We start from the raw sequence: 10,232 nt of genomic DNA on the forward strand, positions 1-10,232 counted from the left end.
TTCTTAAGTTATTCTTGTCTTTGCTCCATTATTTAGACAGAGTTTTTCCAGAGCATCTTAAGTCTTCCTCAAAGTTAATGACTTATTATGACACTTTGCTAAAAAGGCTGGAAACCATAGTGTTTTCTATCAGAGTGTACCTAAAAAAAAAAAAATAATAAAAAAAAAATCCACTAAAATGTTCATATACTAACTACATTTTCCTCTACTTTTTTTCCATCTTTAGCTTTCCTTAGTCTACAAAGAAGCCTATAAAACATTGGCAATGCCTAGACATCTGACTTTCTCAAATTCTTCTTGCATCATGTTGACCAATGTGGTCTTTGACTCCTTTGATTTCCATGTTTTGCATTCATTTATTGATCCCTGTCTAATATATTTTAGCATAGGGTTTATTATTTTGTTCTTTGTTGGTTTGATTTAGCCTGATCTGAAGACTTACATCTTGCAAATTCATATATTCTTTGCAAAACTAAGGCTTTGAATACTTCTGCTGTGTAAATTTTTATTTTCTTCTTTCTGTTGTGCAATAACAGTAGAGGTATTTTTGTTTTACACTTTGGTGAGAACAGAAAATGCTCAAGCTGTGTTTTGAAATGCACATGATAGGAGTAGAATTCAGATCACAAATTACACTGTCTTATGAGCTCTGTCTCTCACCTCTTGTTGCGGCCAATGAAGACCCAGTCAATACAGTAAAAACTTGTAGTTTTAATCAAATCTGAAAAACTTATGTTCTGATTGAATAAGTGGAATTGATTTTCAAATGAAAGAATCAAATCGGATGACATCGTCAACTTTCTAAAATATTTTTTTTTCAAATCTTATTTATTTATTTATTCATTTATTATTTATTTTCCCAACAGCATTCTTGCTTGTAACTCTTGAACGTAAAGGATTAGAATATAAAGAATCAGATTCAGAAGACATAAATTGTTCAGAATTTGTAGAAGATATAAATATTTTTATAAGGATTTTATTTTTTTTCTTTAAAATGTCACCTGGTATTTATTTCTATTGTCAAGTTTTCATTGAAAAATAAACAGTGGAAATTCTAGATTCTTTAAAATGTCTTTTGGGAAAATAATATCTTGCTTTCAATTAACAAGAATAAATTCTGGAAATTTCTACTAAAATATTTTGTCTGATTTTTTATTGTTTTACTTATTTAGATAATTGCAGTAATATAGAAATAAATCAAAACCAAAATCAACCAACCAACCACAAAAATAGACACTTTTCTCTTTTATTTGCAAAAGACAAAATGTATGGGGGGGAGGGGAAATATACTCTAATGCACTTTACTCTCAGAAACATTCCCTGAAAAAAAGGAAAATGAATAAAATAAAATATAGCCCTTCTTGAGTCATTTCCATAATTGTGTAAAAATTCACAGACAATTTGTTGTAGCATGTGCCCAAGTAATCTTGCCCATGTATGAAATTGGTCTGCAGGTACAGTGTAAATACTGTAATTCTTCCTCCTCTCCAGCCTTTCATTTCTTCTTGGAATATCTCCCAGAACATTTTAACTCCTTTTCTTCTAACAGAAACCTTGTTATTGTTCACAGCTGACAAGAAGTTAAAGACAAGACATGGAATATTCTCAGAGGAAATTGAACTTGAAAAGCAAAACCTCTAATGTTGTATCATGTTATGATTTTCCTTAGGGATCTAGCAGGTTTTCCATGCCTTATGTAAAAACATATTAGGTAGGACTAACTATACTAGATAGGGCCACCAATGGCTAATCTTCAGAAAGTCCATGGCTTCCCAGTCTGTACCAAATTAAATAATTACATATTTTTTATTATTATTGATGCTGTTGTTATCAGTATTATTATTATTATTTAAAATAATGTTTTAATTGAAAAGATATTCCATTTCATTCTGACATAATTCTGGAAAGCAAAAAAAAAAAAAAAAAAGACAGAACAAGAATAAAAAGGGTGAAGGATGCGTGGTTATTTTTTTTTTTATTTATTTTTTTTCACACTATAGTTCCTTCCAAACAGTACACACAGTAGACACTCTTCCTATATCCCTCTATTGAATAGTTTAGTGGCAGGAATAATGGGCATTATAATCTGAACTTCAGGCTGACTGATAATGCAACCCACTCTGATGGTTTTAAAAGAACTATGCAATATTTAGATAACAGAAAAGCTCCAGCAGCAACTCATCAGATGCAAATGACAAAACAGGTGAAGTCAATTGTACATACAGTGGATTTATCACAGTCCCTATCTCACTCTCTCACATTCCTCTTGTAGATCAGCCTGCTACCAGAATTGTTCAGGACCATTCAACCCAGCCTCCTTGCCTCTGAGGTTATGTACTGGAGACCACACAGGTGAAGGTATTGAAAGAGTTGAACTTCCTGCAATGGAAAATGGTTTAATTGACTATATAAAATGATTCCCATCCTGTGGCAGAGTAATTAATAGTGGTTAAGGAACTTCAAGAGAGTGGAAAATTCACTCAACAGCACATAAATGCACACAATGGTAAAAGAGGAAACAGGGAACTCCCTAAAAGCAGATACATCATATCACTTGAATTGCAGCGATATGATCACTGGGGAGATACTTCCTTAGCACATAAGCTAGAAAGCTGGGCAAAAATGGAAGAATGAAGAGCACCAGTTTCTGCTCTCAGTTATGCTAATGTAAATCTATTCATGCCGGTGGAGTAATCGGGGTTATTCCAGTGCCCACCTGAACTAGGTGAAATATGTGGAAAAATTGTCTCTTGGTCCATGGACTAAATGTGGGGAACATTCAAAAAGTTGGCTATGCTGGCTTGATATTTTAAGTTTATCCTTCCTCTGTGATCTGGGACATGTCATAGATTTTCTATGGGCTTTATTTCATCCCACCTGCTGAGTGGACCTAGCCATATTTCACTGTCTCTTGAGGAGACTGCAGGCTTTTGGGGACAGAAATATCTTCTTCCTATACAAAAAAACAGCTTTGGGCATGTTGAAGCTTTAATTTCAAGTTGGGCCTTGGGCCTCTGGGGCTTTATTGTAGGACAGTCACGTTCTTAACCCAAAATCGCAGCTCTCTTGAGGTTCATCCAAGGCTTGCTGTAGAAAGAGTAGATTGCCTGTGACTTCATACAAAGAAAATCAAGAGAAAAGTAATTTAATTGTGTTAAGCTGAGCTATTCTGATTCACGTCTGTGTAAGTCAACATTACTGTCATTCTTTTCCAGCTTTGTGGTTGACAGTCTAAACAGATGGTGCCAATAACCCCTCTAATATTGCATTCTCAACTACAGGAACAAAACACTCTTCTCCACTATCCTTAAGTGACATGTTCTTTTCCATCAACTTGTGCACTACCATTTGTAGTCTACGTCTGCGGCATCTTTGCCACCAACTTCAGTAGTCATTAAGGTAGATACCTTTTTGAATATGTGGTTCTGTATGATATCTGAGTATATACAAGAGACTTGTTACTAAATAACCTTTTCCAGATCATCTTCCCCTCTTTCAAAAAGGACTAGTTTTTCTTAATCTCTATTTTTATGGTGAGGATGATGCAATGATTTACATGTTTTTTATTTGCAAGATCACATCCAGATGAAACTTGTGAACTACCCCTGAAGAAATGTCTATGGCTTTTTTTTTTTTTTTTGTGAAACTTTTCAAAACTCATGTTCTGTTAATGGAGAACACAGGACAGAAATTAGAGGATTTGTTTGTCCATTCAGGCTTCCAGAAAATAAACAAAAAAAAAACACCACCAACAACAAAAAAAACAGGTTTAAGGAAGAGGAAAAAAGAACAACCTGCTGCACTAAAGCAGCTGGAAGAGAGGAGTGAGAAATGTGAAAGAAGCAGCCCTGCAGCCCCCAAGGTGAGTGCTGCAGGAGGGCAGGAGGTGCCCCAGGCACACAGAACAAATTCCCCTGCGGCCTGTGGAGAGGCACCTGGTGGAGCAGGCTGTCCCCCTGCAGCCCATGGGTCCCACATGGAGCAGATCTCCACGCTGCAGCCCCCCCATGGGTGGAGGAGCCCCCGGTGGAGCAGGTGGATGTGGCCTGGAGGAGGCTGCGGCCCATGGAGAGCCCCCGCAGGAGCAGGCCCCTGGCCAGAGCTGCAGCCCGTAGAGCAGGAGCAGGGAGTCTGGGGAGAGCTGCCGCCCGTGGGACACCCATGCTGGAGCAGTTTGCTCCTGGGGGATGGACCCCGTGGGACGGAGCTGTGTGGGAGCAGTTCTTGAAGAGCTGCTGCCTGTGGTCAGCCCCCCAACATTTTAACCGGGGAAGGACGGCATCCCGTGTGACCCCGCGTAGAGCAGGAGCAGAGGGGCTGTGAGGGAGTGGCAGGTACAAAGCCTCAGGGACTGACCAGAGCCCCCTGCACTACTCGGGGGGAGGAGGTGGAAGAGGGTAGATGGAGGAAGAGGTTTTTAGTCTGTTTTTTAGTTCTCACTGCCTTAGTCTGTTAGCAATAGGCAATAAATTGCATAAATCTCCCATATGCTGAGTCTGCTTTGCTCATGACAGTAACTGATGAGTGGTCTCCCTGTCCTTATCTCAACACATAAGCTTTTTTTCCCTCCTATTTTCTTCTGTTATGCTGAGGAGGGGGAGTGAGAAAGTGATGAGGCAGAGCATAGCTACCTGCTGATGTTAAACCACCACAGCCAAGAAGGAAATAAGATGGGAGAGAAGGCAGAGCTTAGTATATATTTTGCCCTTATTTCAGTTATCTATTCAGACTTCCATTTGCAAACACTGAGCTGGCAAAGAGCTAGGGAAAGCCTCAGAACTTGCTCTGAAGACAATATTCCAGTAAAGAGCATAAAAATGGGTCTTACAGTATATCTTCAGTCGCATTATCTCAGCAGAATGTGCTTCTAACATCCTGCCATCATCAAGTTGTGAAGAACAAGGATGGATACCTTGAGGACTTGATGTCTTCCCTGCTTTTGTCAGGATAAACTCAAAATTATCAGTAAAATTAAGTTTACAGCTTTCATACAATTACTCTGTGAAACTCTTTGGATGACCAGCCTAGATGTACGTCATTTGAAATGATAAATCTCTCCCACACTAGTAAACTAGGATTTGAGCAAACTCTGTCTGTAGTTTGTGGGAAGAAAAGTATTTTTTCTTCCCTCACCGTCCCTCCTAACATTTACAAACTGTTTGTATCTCTTAGTAAGAGTCTTATATAATATTTTAAAGGTCAGAGTTTGTGGGTAGACGTCTTTGGTATAAAATATTACTTTGTGTTGGCAGTACTATCATGAAATGCAATGTTTTTTTGTATCCTCACTAAGTAGCAGGAAGGATATTAGGGCTGGATTCTGCTTCAGATTTAAAAAATAATAATTCCCACGCCATTTTATGTAAAAGTTTGTGACTCTCATTTTTACTCAGGTTAGACAGTTGACAATTTCACCTTTTTAACAGTTCTGCAAATGTTTTTTCTTCCAGGACACAAACCCTGATTTATTTTAGACTCAGAAAAGTTGTAGGGCAAGACTTTCTCATAGCAAGAAAAATTTTGCTGTTCATACAGTTGTATTTAAAATAACATGTTTTTCAAGAGCTAAGTAATTATTCTTGACCTATTTTTCTTGACCTTCTACATTTCTTGTTCCTATCTGTTGGTTCACTTACACAGGTAATATGCTTAGAAGCATTGCACATGGAGGTTTTTAGGGAAGAGTTTCTTTCTCCTTTAACTTTGAAAAGTGCAAATAATAAAAGATGTACATTTATGAACATGGGGAGTAAGGAGACCCAGTGAAATTACAACATAAATAATCCTCCGAAGATTTCAAGCCAAGACAGTATCAGACAAGTACCTAAGATATCTGTTGGAGAGGTTCTGTTGAAGTGACAAAATCAAAGATGAGCCATTTATTGACTATAAAATATCAGTAGTGTTTGAATAATTTTCATTAATATTTTTTAGATGTCAGTATGTTAGCCTTAAAAATGGTTCTGCAAAATATAGCAGTTTTGTAAGTATGTTTAATGTTAGCAAGGTGACTATGGAACATGTGTGAACATGGATTAGCAGAATACAGATTTTCTAGAAACATGAATACTTTTTTATTTTCTCTCTGATGCAGAAGCCCAAGACACCATATCTCACCAAAAATCACAGTATCACAGAATCACTGAGGTTGACAGGAACCTCTGGAGCTCCTGTGTTCCAACCCTCATGGTCAGTTATATCAGGTTATCAGGGCCATGTCCAGTTGGGTTTTGATATTTCCAAGGATCGTGCTGTGGGTTAACCCCTGGTAAACAGCTAAGAACCACACAGCTGCTCACTCATTTCCTCATCTCCCACAGTGGGGCAAGGGAAGAGGAAAAGAAGAGTAAATAGCAAAAGTGTGTTTAATTAGTGAAGGAAAAGTGGAATAAGTGAAAAAGAAAACAAAAAAGTGATGCAAAGGCAATCACTCAGCAGTTCCCATCCCCAGCCAGTTCTTGAGCAAAGTGACAACTAATATCCCTTAACCCTGCTTCTCTCCATTTTACTCCTGACCATGATGTCATACAGCGTGGAATATCTCTTTGGTTATTTCTGATCATCTGCCTGGTTGTGTCCCCTCCCAACATCTCGTGTACCCCAAACCCATTCACCTGGGTGGGCAGAATGCAGAGCAAGGCCTCAATACTGTGCAAACACAGTTCATCAATAGCTACAATTTTAGTGTGTTATTAGCAAAGTTCTGGTCAGAAATTTAAAACACAGAACCATATGAGCTACTATGAAGAAAATTAACTCCATCCCAGTGGTTGAACAGTCCCAGCTCTCTCATCCTCTCCTCTTACATGAAATGTACCAGCCCAGAACCAAATACGTGACTGCAGAACTGGCCTCACCAGTATTATTTTTATCAATTATAAAGATCTAAGCTTTCATTAATGGATAAACTACTATGCCAATGCACATCACTTTTCAAAGAAAGTTGGCAAGCCACAGAATCATAGACACAAACAAAAATGGGCAGAAGAAGGCAGGAAAAGGTCATCTACTCCATCCTCCTACTCTGGGGAAGAAACCAGTCTAATTACACAATTCCTGACTTGCAACAGCCTAGGATTTTTCCAAAGCCTTCAAATGAAGGTATTTCCGCAGCATTTTCAAGCAACTCATTATAGTCCTCCACTCTCCTTAGTATTTTTCATAATGCTTTATTTGAATCTTCTTTCCTGGAAGCTGGAAGAACAAAATCTCTGCCTACCAGTCCTGTTTTAACTGCAGAAAAAGTTGGCACTGATATTTATGAGATTCACAGGAAAAATTCATCCCCCACAGCAAGCAATTTGTTGTGTATTGCATGCTACACCACACATAAGAACACTTCTGTGGGTACATGAATGTATTTGGAGAGAACCACATAGAAAAATAATTTGAATGTTTCACTGTATACCTACGTATTTAAAAGTGTTCCTGTACACAAAATTGGAGCATTTATTGCCAAAAGTGACATGGAGTTTTTAAGAATGGATTATTGGGTAATTCAACTTAATTTCTTGTTGAATATGAATGAAGAGGATTTTAGCCAGTAAGTCCTCCTCTAAGCTTCCCAAAGCTAGGTTCAACTAGCACCTCTTTGGGATAATCTTTACATGTACTTTAAAAGATGACTAATCCTCAATTGTTGCTGATGAGTGAACTGTTTGAAACCCTAGTCACAGCAGACTGGATTTGTATAATTCAGTACATGTATATGTATATATTCTAGTGTGCAAAGCAGTTCTCTTGGTGTGGGTGTCTCATGCCTTCTGAGATGTCCTGAAGATATCTATGGTTGGCAGATACAACACAAGAGCAGCCCTCAGGCAGCCTATGCCCCACTTGAACAGAAGATGGAGGCTTGGAGAGACACCCTCATGCACATCAGTTGTTCATGTTTAAACAGTGTATCATGACAGATGCGGCTGGATTGTGAGCATTTCAGGACCTGGGGGCTTCCTCCTTTCCCAGTCTGATGGTGGGAGGCAGACTCTGTGGTTCTGTGTGCCCCTTTTCAGCCAGCAGCCAAACTGAGCACAGAGTACGCATTCCCAATCCTCACCAAGTCTTTATTTAATGTATTTAGCTTTTAGTAACATAACATAACAAGTAATATCCTGTTTGTTTATCTGAGGAAATCACACTGGGACTTCTCTGTAGTCAATGTAGAGCTTGTCAGTACTATATGATGCAGAACTGCAAAGGCACTGACTTCTTTTGCCACGTCACTGCCCTTTAAGTGCTTTGGGGGACACTGAAGTCATCGGACCTGTAATTTCATGGACCTGCCAGTGCTGGTGACTTTTGGACTAAGAATCATAATTCTGGGAGTTGATCATATATGACAGGCAGAGAAAAACACTTCTGGGTGTCTTTGCACAGCCTAATAACAATATCAATCTCTCCTCAAGTGTCCTTGTAAATGGAAAAGTTGTGTTTAATTGGATTCAGGAGGACTGGCTGGAGGAATTTCAGATGGGATTCGTCCCAGCTAATTATCCTTTCTCCGTCTTTTTTGGTAAGCTTAAAAGGTCAGTTAAACCTCACAAAGCAGATTGTTCTCAGGGTTGTTCCCTCCATCATTTCCAGTTTGAATTCCTCCATTTGAGCATGATTTGGTAGATCTGTACAAATACACAGTACAGTGACATATCAAGACAATTCCTCTGTCCCCCCCCCCAGTTTATATACTAACTAAATTAAATAAGTGGTATTTAGGAAAATATGAAGATTGTTATCCTCATATTGAAGGTGATAGAGAGATAAGAAGTAGGTGATACTACCCTTCAGAGTTGCAGAAGACTGTATTGGAGTTAGAAGATTCATCAAAACCACTTCATGCTTTGGAAGAGATATCAATTACAGGTGCCTCCCCCATGTGGTTGCATTTCACTTTTCTGAAAGTAGCATATTTCCAACATGCAGCTGAATTTAAGCACCCTGAGGGTTTATGTCTGAGCAGATCCTTCTGAAAAAAAAAAAAAAAAAAAAAAAAAAAAAAAAGGTTTCACAGAAGGTTATGTTTTTAATCATGATTACATCTCTCTCATCTTTCTGCACCAATGTTAATTCACGTGGCTGCATCTGCAGATAAGTCAGCAGAACTTCTGGTTTTGAAGGATCATCTGAGGGATGAATTCTTTACTTTGAAAGGCTATAAAGTAGTCTCCTGTGTGTGTCATTATGTTGTAGGCAAAAGCAGATACAAGAGTTAGATTATCTGCTGGTGACAGCCTAAATAAAACACAGTAATGATTTTTTGAAGAGTTACATTGCTATGATACTAAATCTGAATGAAGAAGGACTGGTAGAACAGAGATTCTCCAGTGAAAGAAACTTTTGGAGTTTCAATTCTATGTATAGGAAGTGAGGGTAAGGACTACATCCATATCTCCTGCAAGCAGTGATAATGACACTTCTTTATGTCATGATGTCATTGAACATATCATGCTTACCATCTTTCCAGTTACGTTCACTGTTGGACAGGTATTTTTCTTTATTGCTTGGCAGATGTGAAGAACTGTTGCATATGGAGTTTCTTCAGAAATTGAAAATCCTCTGAAGTCACCCTTCCAATCACTGAGCAGCTTAGACCTAGTTATCCCATAAAATCTGCAACAAGTGGAGAAGAATATCTCATGTCCATGTATATCAGCAGTAAGTCTCCAGAGCAAATGCTGAAGAGTATCAGCCAACACAATGAGCAAAGTTACTGAAGATATTTGTCACCTATCAATTTCAGCTAGAGGAAGCATCCTTTCTGAATACTGACATGACGATATATCCTTGACCCTTACTTAGGTGCTACTGGAAAATCTAGGCAGCTTGCAGGTGCTGGTTCATTTCATTGGTAATTATGCAGAATGTATGATTTCTAGGAATAGGCATTGTGGATAAGTCTTGTTTGTTTTGGCTCTGTTTCTATGGGGATAAACAGAAGTAGTGTGATTAATTTCCATTCTGTTGCCATGGTTATTAATAATAATGAGGTGATTATTACTGCACTGTAAACCTTACAGCAATTCCAACGCTGCTATAAAAGAGAGAGGGCGAAGGAAAGGTGGGGGGAGAGGGCTGTGGGGGGACCAACAATGAAAGAGCTGGACCAGATCCTCAGTCTGGACAAATCAGCACTCACATATTGCCTTCAATTAGAAGCAATGAAATAGAAGATGTGCTCTTGGAGAGTCTGGACCTGCAGACGGGGCAGTATTAATAAAACAAGTGATAGATGAGAA

General features: G+C 38.6%; 1 long non-coding RNA gene across 2 annotated transcripts; it reads right to left on the reverse strand.

Moving 5' to 3' along the window:
- Positions 1-5,687: 5,687 nt before the first annotated feature.
- On the reverse strand, positions 5,688-9,908 carry LOC140001766 (uncharacterized). 2 transcript variants are annotated; one of them, XR_011807298.1, is made up of 3 exons: positions 9,792-9,908; positions 9,450-9,606; positions 5,688-8,962 (listed from the first exon to the last, which is right to left on the reverse strand). It is a non-coding gene; the product is annotated as an uncharacterized lncRNA (long non-coding RNA). The 2 variants fall into 2 exon arrangements; XR_011807297.1 differs by having other exon boundaries at positions 9,724-9,906.
- Positions 9,909-10,232: the final 324 nt, after the last annotated feature.

Source organism: Anas platyrhynchos, chromosome 2, assembly GCF_047663525.1.
Source record: "Anas platyrhynchos isolate ZD024472 breed Pekin duck chromosome 2, IASCAAS_PekinDuck_T2T, whole genome shotgun sequence".
In the NCBI taxonomy this organism is placed as follows: Eukaryota; Metazoa; Chordata; class Aves; order Anseriformes; family Anatidae; genus Anas; species Anas platyrhynchos.